The sequence below is a fragment of the Eurosta solidaginis genome, chromosome 4 (assembly GCF_040869045.1).
Source record: "Eurosta solidaginis isolate ZX-2024a chromosome 4, ASM4086904v1, whole genome shotgun sequence".
Taxonomy (NCBI): domain Eukaryota; kingdom Metazoa; phylum Arthropoda; class Insecta; order Diptera; family Tephritidae; genus Eurosta; species Eurosta solidaginis.
This window is the reverse complement of record NC_090322.1, coordinates 101,169,752-101,182,842: the sequence shown is the minus strand read 5'-3', so window position 1 is coordinate 101,182,842 and position 13,091 is coordinate 101,169,752.

Here is a 13,091-nt window from a genome sequence, read left to right as displayed (position 1 = left end):
CTGTTGGGTACCGCTAATTTATTTATATATGTAATAACACGAACAGTATTCCTGACAAGATTCCAAGGGTTTTTGATTTCGCCTTGCAGAACTTTTTCATTTTATTCTACTTAATATGGTAGGTGTCATACCCATTTTACAAAGTTTTTTTGCCTCAATAAACCAATCCAATTACCATGTTTCATCCCTTTTTCGTATTTGGTGTAGAATTGTGGCATTTTTTTCATTATTCGTAATTTTCGATATCGAAAAAGTGGGCGTGGTCATAGTCGGATTTCGGCCATTTTTTATACCAATACAAAGTGAGTTCAGATAAGTACGTGAACTGAGTTTAGTAAAGATATATCGATTTTTGCTCAGGTTATCGTGTAACGACCGAGCGGAAGGACAGACGGTCGTCCGTGTATAAAAACTGGGCGTGGCTTCAGCCGATTTCGCCCTTTTTCACAGAAAACAGTTATCGTCCTAGAATCTCAGCCCGTACCAAATTTCACAAAGATTGGTTCATTTTTGTTCGACTTATGGCATTAAAATAATCCTAGACAAATTAAATGAAAAAGACGCCCATTTTGAAATTTTCTTTTATTTTTGTATTTTGTTGTACCATATCACTACTGGAGTTGAATGATGACATAATTTACTTATATACTGTAAAGAAATAAACTTTTTTTTTGAAATTTGACTTTAAAAAAAATTTTTTTTAAAGTGGGCGAGGTCGTTCTCCGATTTTTCTAATTTTTATTAAGCATACATATAGTAAAAGGAGTAACGTTCCTGCCAAATTTCGTCATTATATCTTCAACGACTGCCAAATTACAGCTTGCAAAACTTCTAAATTAACTTCTTTTAAAAGTGGGCGGTGCTACGCCCATTGTCCAAAATTTTACTAATTTTCTATTCTGCGTCATAAGTTCAACTCACCTACCAAGTTTCATCGCCTTATCCGTATTTGGTAATGAATTATCGCACTTTTTCGAACAGCATAAACCTGGGGGCCTACTTTGTATTGCGATGCGAAAGAAAAAATACGCGAAATCGCAAAATCGGTACTCTGTATCTTGACATTCGCATGTATATTTTGACTTTCGCATTCACATTTTGCCCATTCGCAATTGTTCTCCCTTTTCGCATTGCCGGCACTCTGTAAAGCGAAAGCGAATGTCAAACAGCATTCATTTTCGCATTTTTCTTGCTACAAGTAATAGGCATTCGCATTGTTCAAATATGTAAGTATTAATTGATGATTTTATAAATTGATATCTTTATATTCATTTAAAAATATATAGGACAACTCAAAAAACAAAACAAACACAAAAGCAACAATTTGTAATCCTAGTGGACTTAAAATACATAAATAAATAACAATTAAATCGAAAACACTTTTTTATAAAGCATTTCTATTTGAAATCATGTCATTTTTTATTTGTTCTCTGATACAACTAGCAATATCTCCCATTCTATGATTTTCGACGTTTTCTGTATTTATCACGTTCACTTCTTCCAGTTCAATTTATGAACTGGGAGGATTTCTTCATTTAAATCAATCCTTTCTTCATTTAAATCGTTCCATAATGCTACAGAATCCTTTTTTTAATTTGTTCAACAAAAATTAATCGTTTGCCGAAATTGTAATCGCCTTGTTTCTTTTGTTCTCCTTCTTTGAGTTTGGTCAGTGATGCATACTCAAGCAAAAAATTAGCGAAAAATAAAAAAGCGACATTGTTAGCGATGCGATAGCGCTACAGAGTTCCAATTACCTTTCGCATCGCAATTTATTTTCGCATCGCACTGCCTTTCGCATCGCAATACAGAGTAGGCCCCCTGGTCTGTCATTACTACGTATATTATTAATGAAATTCTGTAATTATACTAAGTTGAGCAGAGCTCAACTGAGTATAATAACTTTGACTGGATAACGGTTGGCTGTACACGTATAAAGGAATCGAGATAGATATAGACTTCCATATATCAAAATCATCAGTATCAAAAAAAAAATTTGATTGAGCCATGTCCGTCCGTCCGTCCGTTAACACGATAACTTGAGTAAATGTTGAGGTATCTTGATGAAATTTGGTATGTAGGTTCCTGGGCACTCATCTCAGATCGCTATTTAAAATGAACGATATCGGACTATAACCACGCCCACTTTTTCGGTATCGAAAATTTCGAAAAACCGAAAAAATGCGATAATTCATTGCCAAAGACGGATAAAGTGATGAAACTTGGTAGGCGGGTTGACCTTATGACGCAGAATAGAAAATTATTAAAATTTTTGGCAATGGACGTGGCACCGCCCACTTTTAAAAGAAGGTAATTTAAAAGTTTTGCAAGCTGTAATTTGGCAGTCATTGAAAATATCATGATGAAATTTGGCAGGAACGTTACTACTATTACTATATATGTGCTAAATTAAAATTAGAAAAATCTGATGGTTTTTTTAAAGTCAAATTTTAACAAAAAATTGAATATCTTTACTGTATATAAGTAAATTATGTCAACATTCAACTCCATTAATGATATGGTGCAATAAAATACAAAAATAAAAGAAAAATTTCAAAACGGGCGTGGTTTCGCCCTTTTTCATTTAGTTTGTCTAGAATACCTTTAATGCCATAAGTCGAACAAAAATTTACCAATCCTTCTGAAATTTGGTAGAGGCATAGAATCTAAGACGGTAACTGTTTTCTGTGAAAATGGGCGTAATTGGTTGAAGCCACGCCCTGTTTTTATTCACAGTCCACCGTCTGCCCTTCCGCTCGGCCGTTAAAACGATAACTTGAGCAAAAACCGATATATCTTTACTAAACTCAGTTCGCGTACTTATCTGAACTCACTTTATCTTGGTACAAAAAACGGCCGAAATCCGACATTAACCGCGCCCACTTTTTCGAAATCGAAAATTACGAAAAATGAAAAAAATGCCATAATTCTATACCAAATATGAAAAAAGGGATGAAACATGGTAATTTGATTGGTTTATTTACGCAAAAAATAACTATAGAAAAACTTTGTAAAATGGGTGTGACACCTACCATATTAAGTAGAAAAAAATGAAAAAGTTCTGCAGGGCGCAATCAAAAGCCCTTGGAATCTTGGCAGGAATACTGTTCGTGGTATTACATATATAAACAAATTAGCGGTACCCGACAGATGATGTTCTGGGTCACCCTGGTCCACATTTTGGTCGATATCTCGAAAACGCCTTCACATATACAACTAAGGGTCACTTCCTTTTAAAACCCTCATTAATACCTTTAAACCATCTAAACAATGCTGACAATATTTACATTTGTGGTTTGTGTGCTCCATCTCAACAAGACGAGTTTATTACTTCACATAACTCTTCTTTACAACAACAACAAGCTACTCTAGTGCAAATGCTTAATCCGCTATCAGCTAATGACAATTTTGCTTCACATAAATCTTCGTTACGACAACAACAAGCTACTCTAGTGCAAATGCCTAATCCGCTAACTGCTAATGAAAATTTTGCTGAGTTGAAAATTTTTAACTCTCAGTGGCTTTCTGCTATGACTGTTTTGCATAAAGATAATGAGGGCTTACGAGAAAAAACAGATTCTCTTCAAGCTGAGGTTCGTGACTTGCATTGTAAGCTCACTGAGAACAATTCTATTTTGTCTCATTTGCTCACGAAATTTGAGAAATTGTGCTGTGTAAACAGCAACTTGTCTACATCAAGTCAGCTTCTTCGTGCGTGTCAACAGTCGCTAGTGGCTCTGTCGACGGTGCTGTTCATCCACCATCGACACTGATGCCTAATAATACTGCTGTTGCTAATATTTCAACTGCGTCTGGCTCTGCTGACGGCGTTGCTAAAGCCGTCGAGAAACTATAAAACCAGACTGATACTGCTTCCTATGCACATCCACCGTCGAATATTCTGCCTCATGATGCTGCTGCTGTTGCTACCTCTTCAAGTGTGGTGCCTATTGTTAATGCAGCTGCTACGCAACTAACTTCGCCGGTTACATTGCGATAGCAAGAAAATGAGATCCTAAATGTTCTTAATTATACCATCAAAATTTAACACGTTTTTTATTAGAACAATTAGGACTGTGATATAAACTGTAAGATTTAATAATTTAGGTGTAAAGTTTTAATGTTAAAAATATATAATTATGTACAATATAGAATTTTTTTGTCGCAGACGAAAAAGCCTAATTATCGTTTAAGCTTACAATGAACTTATAAAGTGTTATATTTCTTTAGAGTCAATTTATTGTTTACTTTTTAGTTAATTTTATTAACCAAAATAATAAAAGCTTATTTTTAAAAATGTTTTTTTTTCTTTAATTTTATTTTCTTTAATTTTATTCCTAGTATTTAGAGTTTATTTTTTATTATAATAGTAAAAAAATAACTAATAAATTTTGACTTTTATTTTAAAAGTTGTTAACGTTACGATCCCTGAAATTTAATCTTTCGTTAGGACAAGCGGGATTCAGAACAAAATGTTAACTTTTCCAAGTAAGGGGTCAAATCAGCTTCGGCATTTTGTCGAATTACGATATTATTAAGTCATTATTTTTGTAGCTGAAGACGCGATAATGATATATCTCAACCTAGTTTTGATCACAATTTCTTTCCATAGTACTTTAAAACACTATATAAACTATATATAAACATTGTGTTGTTAACACATTTTTGATCTTGTTATAACAACGATAAAATACTATAAAAAATAAAAATACGTATACGTCGTTGGCTTGCAGGTTCTGATGCTGCAAACGAAGAAAAGTCCGTACCTGGAATTTTGGACGGCGGAAACACTATATAAGTATTGAACGATATCGAAATACTTCAAAAATCAGAAACTGTCGACCCTAATACAACAAAATATACTAACCAAAATCAAATCACAAATTTACACGACTTTTATATCGAAACCGTAAGCAATGAAAAAATGCCTACTTCGTTTCCACGTGATTGTCATGATAAACCGTTTTCTACTACTATCTTAACCAAGGTCTTGCCCAACGTAGAGTTTGTGGCGCGATTGGTTGGTGTGGAGTAGCAGCAAAAATGCTGTTTATTGTATACGTTTAAATATACATGTATATACAAATGCATATAAATATGTAAAATATAGTAATTTTGATTTTGAGAATTTGTCCATTTTAGTATGGGGGCCCGGATTTTTTTTGCCACCGGGTCCGTATTTTCTCTCTACGGCCCTGGCTGAAGGTCATCGGTGTTAGCCTCTGTATCCATTTTGCTTCTTTTAAACGAAAATTTGTTCAGAATAGAACCATATGTATATGTATAATTGTGCAGCCTTGTAACACTATTAAGCACACAAAACAAACAACAACAGCATTTAAAATGTACAGCTGGGTATGTAATGTTCGCCGAACTTAGACTTCCTTACTTGTGTAATCAACTCCTTGTATTGTGTAATTATTATCATTTTATTTCTTTTGTGGGTACAACAACATTACAACAACCACATGAATTCAACTGCAAATATCTCCGGACAGAGATCAAGTTTTTCTTTTCTGCCTTCGGATTATTGTTGCCGAGGTCAATACGCGTCTTTTGACACCTCTCTCGATATTTTTTTACGCGTATTAGCAGTCGACCCCTCAACTAGACTTTTACCAGAAACATTTTTGAACGAGCTAAAGTTTGGTAATTCTTTACTTTAGCTCACAATTGCTAAAACTCTTCCAAAAATATCGGGAGGGCTGTCAAAATACGCGTTTTGAACCCACAACCATTGAAAATTGCTTGTCTTTCCGGAAAGTTGGAGTGTAGTGCATAATTTTAAACTAGGGTTATAGCCGTCCTCGAACGTGTTTGCGGAAATAGTCCTTCATTTCGTTGAATAAGGAGCACAATGCTTCATTACTTAACCGAAAATAACTTACAAATCTGCAAAATAACTTTATTAGAAGCGTTTAACCTTGCCACTTCGGCCGCTTAAGCTGAGATAAGCAGCAAAATTGTATGCTATCGAACAAAGTGGCAAGGTTAAATACTAGTCAACTTTAACCAAAGTTTAAACTCGCACTGAAAAACCAGGTAGTGCTCAAACAAATATAGAACCTGTAGATACCTTGTGGGATGGGGAAAGGGATACGATAGGAATCTTTCAGTGATTCCCAAAGTCGTTCCAGTTGTTGGGTTTTACCTTAAGGAGTGATTCTGTTTGGTCGCCTGTCAGGTTTGCTGAGAATAAAAATTTTCCATTCTTGGAAAATGAAAGTGTGAAGACTGGAGAAGGGTCCATCAGCGGGGAGATATTCATTTTTATTTTCCAATCCCATTTTTTGGTTTTGTGAAGAAAATTACAACTTCCCCTGCAGAAAATTATACTCACCTGCTTAGAAAAGGTACTTACCTGCGAACTAAATTGTACTCTGTGTGAAAATTTCACAAACTTTAACTAATTAAAAATCAAAAAAAAAAAAAAATTTAATACCTTAAAAATCCCTGTGAGTTGCAAAAACAAATTGTTGGCAATTTTTTGTTAATTTCAGATTCATATACAGCGTATTTATAAGTATAAAGAGTAATGACGTCTAGTTAAAAGCAAAGCCTGCTTTATAGACCCAGCTGTTGGCTCTAGCAGTCCGTTAAAATTTTTATTTATTTATCAAGAGCTCCCTAAAATATCTACCATGTCTAGGATTTGGTAATTCAAAATTTTGTTCAATTAGATAGATTAATTTAATAGTCAGTACAAGGTGTAATTATTTTAGAAATGTGATCCCCCAAGCGAGTTTCAGACACAACAAAATTGTATTTTTCCACATACTTTATTTAGTTGCAGAGATGTACTTTAAATTCCGTTACTCATTCTCTGAGTATTAGAAAACCTGCTAAGTAAGTATAATTTTTCGAGGATTTATTGTAAATTCATCTAAAATTAAATCTTTTAACTCCGCATCATTTTCCGCTACCAATTTTCTCTGACCACTCAGCATACATAAACCTTAAAAAAATACAATAAATAGATTAAAAAATAAAATTAAAGAAAAAAAAACTTTTTTAAAAATAAGCTTTTATTATTTTGGTTAATAAAATTAACTAAAAAGTAAACAATAAATTGACTCTAAAGAAATATAACACTTTATAAGTTCATTGTAAGCTTTAACGATAATTAGGCTTTTTCGTCTGCGACAAAAGAATTCTATATTGTACATAATTATATATTTTTAACATTAAAACTTTACACCTAAATTATTAAACCTTACAGTTTATATCACAGTTCTAATTGTTCTAATAAAAAACGTGTTGAATTTTGATGGTATAATTAAGAACATTTAGGATTTCATTTTCTTGCTATCGCAATGTAACACGCTTTTATTAGAACAATTAGGACTGTGATATAAACTGTAAGGTTTAATAATTTAGGTGTAAAGTTTTAATGTTAAAAATATATAATTATGTACAATATAGAATTCTTTTGTCGCAGACGAAAAAGCCTAATTATCGTTAAAGCTTACAATGAACTTATAAAGTGTTATATTTCTTTAGAGTCAATTTATTGTTTACTTTTTAGTTAATTTTATTAACCAATATAATAAAAGCTTATTTTTAAAAAAGTTTTTTTTTCTTTAATTTTATTTTTTACTTTTTAGTTCGTTTTATTAACAAGTAATAGAAGCTTGTTCTTAGAAAAGCCTTTTTCTGAAATTTAATATAAATATGAATTTTTTTTTTTTAAATTTTTAGTAGGGTAAAATATTGTTTAAATTAGTTACGTAAACTTTACTTAGTTATTTGTAACGTTTCTCATTCTATCCATTTCTTTTAATGCATCAACATTACAGGGTTTCTTCGAAGTCAACTTTGAACAGTCAAGTTCTTCGATTCGAATACCTGCTAAAGACCTAACTCGGCTTTTGACAGAGAGCACATATAAAATTGTGTCAAACAGTGTTAACTAACTGAAAATCATATTTTATTGTGACTTGGCCTATGTGGCGTTCAGTTTAAGCCTACTCATTGCAGATCTCTGCTCTGTGTGTTAAATCTGTTTTAAAATAATAGCCGTATTTTTTTTTTTACACGTAAACGTCTATACGCTTATAATTTATATGGACTGCTAAGCGCCAAACTTTAAATACACCTCTGAAGTTGCTGCGCATAAAATGTGTACTAATAAATTTCAATACGCATTATACGCAGATGTAACTGAAATATGTGTTTTTGTTTCACCCCCTACACTAATTCTATGTATTCTATGTGTGTCCACAATTCATCGCAACTGATTTAGCTATATGTTATACACAGGCATACAACAGAGGGTCGTGTCTCCGCTTTTCGGTACACGCTGTAGCTGTAGCTAGTTGGTTAACCACTGCCGCTAGATGGGTCTCCTAAGCATTATGTAAGCAAGGATAGGCGTTTTTTTTTCACGCGCAAACGTAAACCTATACGCGTGTATAAAAAACACGGCTAATATTCCAACTTTCACTTAGCTAAAATTCTATCGCCAAAAATCTGTAAAACAAAATCAAGTGCGCAGAAAAGTATGCAACACTTACCGATAACAGCCTAACCGCGTTACCGTTCGTTGTATCACAGAATTTTTACACTTTGAAAATGACGGCTGTTGTTTGCTAGGTTGCATTCCTTTGAGTGTTGGTTTTCACCATCTGGATTAACAAAGTCATGAGCCTGAGCATTCGCGCAATTTTAGTGATGTAAATTGCATGGCGCCAGCGCCAATGCGGTGCCAGCTCAATGGTAGCTCATTGACGAAATGACCCCAAGCGAATTTTTGACGCTACTTAGTAGTGAGTGCGTAGTACATTTTACTTGCGCTATTGAGTGAAACGACTTTTGTGTGTCAGGCACGAGTTTGGTGTTATTGGCGCTACTGGCAATGATGACACTGATCTGTTGACGGTAGCGCTGGTAGTTCAGATTTTGAATCAGAGAAAGAATTGATGACCAGTGTAAATTATTATGGCTTTGCCCGTGTAAATTATTATGGTGTATTTGTATATATTAGATTTAATGCACAATTAATATGTGTGTGTTTGAGCAGCCAAATAATAACAGTAGTATTGCTAAAGTGCTGCTTAGTTCATGGAATGTCGCTAATTTCCTAGCGATTATCAGCAGATTGTCAATATTTCGTTCAACGGACGCGCGAAATTGCCACATCTGCTCAAATTTTCCAAGATTTTCCATTCCTGATTTAACTTAAGCTGTTATGCCAATATTTTTCAGCCAGCTTTTTTCAAATAGGTAATTTTTCCAAAAGCAAAATAAATTACAGAAAAGATTACAGAGTTAAACAGCCTTAAAAATTCAGCTATTTTGGTTATACACAGAAATACAACAGAGGGTTGTGTCTCCGCTTTTCGCAAGCGCTGAGATTCACCACGCGTGATACGCGTGATTCACCACGTCCAAATATCACAATCCACGTATAGGTACCGGCGGGTTTGTATGGGACTTAGGCTGTTATGCCAAAGTAAATACAAATCTTTACCGATAACTGTGTTATCGATTAATTTATCGAATTCTAACAAAGTAATATTGCATTGTCATCTGAGTTATACATGTGTGCAAAATTTCAGCTCAATCGGACACCGGGAAGTGTATCAAATTTAACTTGCAAGATTCCATTACAGACAACAAAAGTGAAACTAAATAAAAGCTTATAAAAAAGATGTTTCGCTGTCTACTCTGACTCGAGTGAGTTTCAAGTTGGGTGTTCCTGAGTCGTCCTATGAGAAGGTGTTATGCTCAGATCTTTGGCCGGTGAACGTCGTGGTAAACCTTTTTCAGTTTTTTGGAAGGGCTCATCGGAAGCCGCTACGGAGGTAGTAAGGCGCGACTTCCCCCCTATTAAAAATATCAGTGGACTGAAAATTTATTATCAAAATCTGTCTGGCATGAGGACCAAAGCTGGCCTGGTGTACAAGTTTAGCGCGCAGTTAGATTATGACATCTTCGTATTCGTGGAAACATGGCTTAATGAAAAATTTTTTGATTCTGAGTTTTTTGACTTCAACCTTTTTAATGTATTTCGCAAGGATCGTGATGCAGAAAAAACTGGCCTCAATCGAGGCGGTGGTGTTTTAATTGCCGTCAAACGTGAACTTCGAGCTTATTTAGTGCAACTAAAAATTAATGATACTTTGCTGGACCAGATCTGCGTTTGATTAACTGGCACCACCTCGCAAGGTTCTCTGTACGTTATGGCATCATATGTACCACCTTCGAGCGCACTTGAGTTATACAAGGCTCACACAGACAATATTGTTTCTTTAGCTTTAAGTGATTTAAGTGATAATAATCTCTGTGTGCTAGGTGATTTTAACCTATGTAATGTCAATTGGTCACTCAGTTTATCTAATAACGGCCTTACGCCTTCTAATCTTTCTGGAAATCATGAATTGTACCTCATTGATAATTTATTGAGCCTAAATTTATTTCAAATTAACAATAATGTTAATTCTCTAAACAGACTTTTAGATCTTGTATTTATTAGTGATAATATTAATTGTGAAGTAAGGGAGTGCATGAACCCTATTACGCCTAGTGACAGGCATCATTTGCCTCTGATTACTACAGTTAATTTTTATTGTTTTGCTTCGGAGAATTTTGAAAGCAGTGTTTCTTTCAATTTTAATTCATTTGATTTCTCCGGTTTTAATGATTGCTTATTTCAAATAAACTGGGAGGAGCTACTTGAGGGACTTGATACCGCTAATAGCTTCCGCACTTTCAAAACTATTTTATACAACCACTGCTTGGATTGGATCCCGGTTAAAAGAAAAAGATCCTATACATTGCAATGGTATTCAAGGGACTTAAAGAAATTGAAGAATCTTAGGAACAAATACTTTAAAAAATTCAAAAACTCGAAGAATCATTTGTTCTTTACTAAATACAAGTTTTATCTTAGGAGTTTCAACAATTTGGATAAGTATCTATACACCAATTACATTCGTAACATTGAGTTGAGCATTAAATCGAATCCGAAATCCTTCTGGAATTACATAAAGTCAAAAAAATGCTGCGCCAGTGTCCCAACAGGTGTTTTTCTCGATGACAATTCTGCGAATTCTCCAACTGAAACAGCCAATTTATTTGCGGAGTTTTTCAAATCGAATTTTGACCCAGAAGATAATAATCCAATATTTGAATTTCCAGAGAGTCAGGACTGTGCTGTTAACTTTGGATCGCTATGTCTCTCTTCTGAGGATATTAGTAAACCCATTAATAAATTAAAATCCTCCTATCGGTCTGATGCTGATGGCTTGTGCCCTATAGTGCTAAAGTGCTGTCCAGCTTTAGTATATCCGTTAAGACTGATCTTCAATAAATCCTTGTCTTCTGGGACGTTCATTAATGATTGGAAAATAACTTCCATTACCCCAGTCTTTAAAAGTGGTAACAAGAACGATGTCCGCAACTACAGGCCCGTATTCAAGCTGTCTACTATTTCCGTCAATGCAAAGCTAAGTTTTGCTGTTAAATCTCTCATTTCTCCCTATCAACATGGATTTGTCGCTGGCAGGTCAACTGTTTCTAATCTTGCTGTCTTTAGTGAATATTGTATAGAGTCATTTTCTGCTGGGTTTCAAGTGGATTGCATCTACACAGATTTCTCTAAAGCTTTTGATAGAGTTTCTCATAGAGTTTTACTAGGAAAATTAGCTTCTCTTGGCTTTCATTCCTCGTTTCTTCTATGGATTGCCTCTTATTTATTTAACAGGCAATGTGTTGTTAATATTGATGGTGTATCCTCCAGGCCTTTTGTTGCCACTTCTGGTGTACCTCAGGGTAGTATATTGGGACCGTTATTTTTATTCTTTTTATCAACGACATTAGTAGTGGCTTCTCGTTCGCCAAATGTTTGCTTTACGCTGATGAGCTGAAGCTATTCTCAGCAATTAAGGAGCCAGATGATACCTCAAGATTACAAAATGACATTAACAAACTTTACCACTGGTGCGAGGAATCTCATCTTTCCTTGAACCCCGCCAAATGTTTCCACATAACTTATGCGAAAACAACTAGTACACTACATACGATTTACAGAATTTCAAATTGTGAGCTGCAGTGTGTTAATGAGATTAAAGATCTTGGTATTATCTTTGATAGTAAGTTCTCGTTTAACAATCACGTAAACTATATAACTGCTAAATCATATTCTATGCTTGGTTTCGTTAGGCGTAATACTATAAAATTCTCAGATCCGTATACGATCAAGTTATTATTCACGGCTTTTGTTAGGTCGCGTTTGGAATATGCAGTTTTTATTTGGAGGCCAAGCCAGCAGACAGCTGTAAATAGAATAGAGCGTATACAGAAGTACTTTCTTAAATATGCTCTTCGACCTTTAAACTTCTCTGAACCTATGCCTCCTTATTCTTCTCGTCTCTTGCTATTAAACCTTAAGACCTTGTTGGATCGTGGATCTATTATCTGCTTAAGTTTCGCTTATAACATTATTAATGGGTACTTGCTGGAGCGGTTTCGATTTAATGTCCCTCAACGTTCTCTCGGAAATTTCTATCCCTTTTATGGTGATAATCTTAGAACTAATTATGCCTGTAATGCTCCTATTGCCCGTGCTATACGTGAGTTTAACTCACTGAGCGTTACGGTTTCATTGGATTTTTCACTACCAAGGTTTAAATTTTTAATTATTTTAAACTCTGCATTTTAAGTTCTCCGGTCCATATATGTATATAAGTTTCATACTTTTAGCTCTACATTGAATTTAAGAACTATTTAATATATTTAGTCTGTAAGGATTTATTCCATTGACTGCAAATAAATGAAATGAAATGAAATGAAATTTGATACCCATATCGTACAAACACATTATAGAGTCACCCCTGGTCCACCTATATGGTGATATCTGGAAAAAGCGTCCACATATAGAACTAAGGCCCACTCCCTTTTAAAATACTCATTAACACCATTCATTTCATACCCATATCGTACAAACACATTCTAGAGTCACCCCTGGTCCACCTTTAGAACTATGGCCGAGTCCCTTTTAAAAATACTCTTTAATACCTTCCATTTGATACCCATTTCATAGAAACACATTCCAGGGTTACCCTAGGTTCATTTTCCTACGTGGTGATTTT